We start from the raw sequence: 2178 nt of genomic DNA, 5'->3' as shown, positions 1-2178 counted from the left end.
TGCTCAGATTACAGGTATGTACCATTGTGTCTGGCTATAGCAAGAATTTATACTGGCCCAGGAGTCTGAGGATTTGCTGGGAAGTTTGGGAGATTGAACCAGGCTTGGCTATGCTCTGATTTAGCTAATCTATCCTAAATTCTGCTGACAGCCATTCTAGGTTGCTTTTATCACAGGACTGGCTAGCCTACATTCACAAGAAAATACACTGTTTCACTAGATGAAAAGACATATAAGTCATACTTTGTGGATATCTGAAAAATGAGGGATAAGTTTGAATCACATTCTTTCTGCCTCTACATTGTCTACCTTTCTCTCTCCACACACAAATGCGCACATGCGAACATACACACACATTTAAATGAATATCTTCTACATAATTTTGTGACCTCATTATCTGAATTACTTCTGAACAGAACAAAATACATATGCTAGTTTGATTTTTGATGGAGATGCCATTGGAACTTTTATGTGGTAGGTAGATGATAGTATCCTGGAGATGGATTGGTTTCTATCATCCCCTCTGATGTGTCCTGTCTTACAAGTTGGTGAGTTTGTTGTAATGAGAAGGCAGTTGTGTATTCCATGGATACAGTCAGTTTTAATTATAGTCCTTGCATAGCATAGGTTATTTGCCTGGAAACCAGGAAAGTCTGATACCACCTATTTTCCACTGGCTTAGTCTCTTCTTGCAAGTACAGGAGGTGAGCTTCCCTTATACTAAGAACTAAGGGCTTCACTTATACTAAGTCTACTACGCAAGCTAGTTCACTTATAGTACCTTCAGTAATCATCTCAGAATTACCATGAGTTGCATATTATACCCCATTTTATGCATGGAACAGCCAAGTTTAGAGCAGTTTAAGTAAATGTCTAGGACACAGGGATTTTGGTGTGTGTGTGTGTGTGTGTGTGTGTCTGTGTGTGTGTGTGTCTGTGTGTTTTCAGTCCAGGACCTGGAACTCAGGGCCTGGGCACTATATTTGGACATTTTTGCTCAAGACTAATGCTCTACCATTTGACCCATAGTCAGCTTATTAGTGGTTAATTGTAAAGAAGAGTCTCACATACTTTCCTGCTTGGGCTGGCTTTGAACCACAATCATCAAATCTCAGCCTCTTGAGTATCTAGAGCCTGGCTAGGACACAAGTTTTAAATATCAAGTTTTTTAATTTTTTTTGTCAAAAATCAACATCTTTTTTGACAAAAAAAGATCATTTTCTTATCAAGGAGTTGCACTATGGAAATCAGAATGCAAACAGTTTGTAAAAGAAACACATGTGGGTATAGTGATCTCTGCATTACAGATTCAATGATTATACTTCATGATTGAAAGCAATTCTTCAGTTGATGGTAGAAAATTATCTTTTTAAAGCATTTTGAATATGGTCAAGACCTTTCTAACAAAATAATGGACCTGCTATTTAACTTACTATTCTACATTTCATTTTTTATGCTGTTTAGCATGACACATTAAAATACTTTATTGAGAGTTTTTATCTTCTCTCTACATTGTACACTTTCCTTATAAATCAATCACTGATTTACTTCCTTCCATTATTTCTGCCTGAACCTTAAAATTGCCTAGTAGATATCATGCTGTATGTAATATTTCTCAATACTTCCTACAAATAATGCAGCATAAAATTTTAAAGCATAATTGATTAAAAAGAATAAACAGTGGTGCTTATCTGTGATCTTAGTACATCAAAGGCAGATACAAAAAATATTTTGATTTCAAGGCCAGCCTGTAGGGGGGAGGTTTATATAGCAAGTCCTTGGCTCAATGAAAATTCAAAATAAAAAATAAAAGAAGACAAGTCTATTGCGTTAAGTTCTACATTGAAATGAAAATTGTATGAACTTCATTTATTTCATCATTCACCAAAATATTATTTACAGAAAACTAATTTTAAAAACTGGTCTAAGTAGAAAACATAGTCCTTAGCCTTCCAAAACTCAGGCTTATAAAATTCCAACATCCTAACAGAGGAGAATAAGAGAAATAACTATACAGTGGGATGTTATTCAGCTCTAATAAAGAATGACATCCTATCATTTGTAACAGCATTGATGAAACTTGAGGTTATGTTAAGTTTAATAAATCCAAGCACAGAAGTGCTGGTCCAAGATGATCTCACTCATAAGTGAAATCTGGAAAAGGTCATTTGATACAAG

This window comes from Dipodomys ordii, unplaced genomic scaffold (genome assembly GCF_000151885.1).
Source record: "Dipodomys ordii isolate 6190 unplaced genomic scaffold, Dord_2.0 Scaffold53, whole genome shotgun sequence".
NCBI classification, from domain to species: domain Eukaryota; kingdom Metazoa; phylum Chordata; class Mammalia; order Rodentia; family Heteromyidae; genus Dipodomys; species Dipodomys ordii.
Note: the sequence above shows the minus strand (reverse complement) of the source record.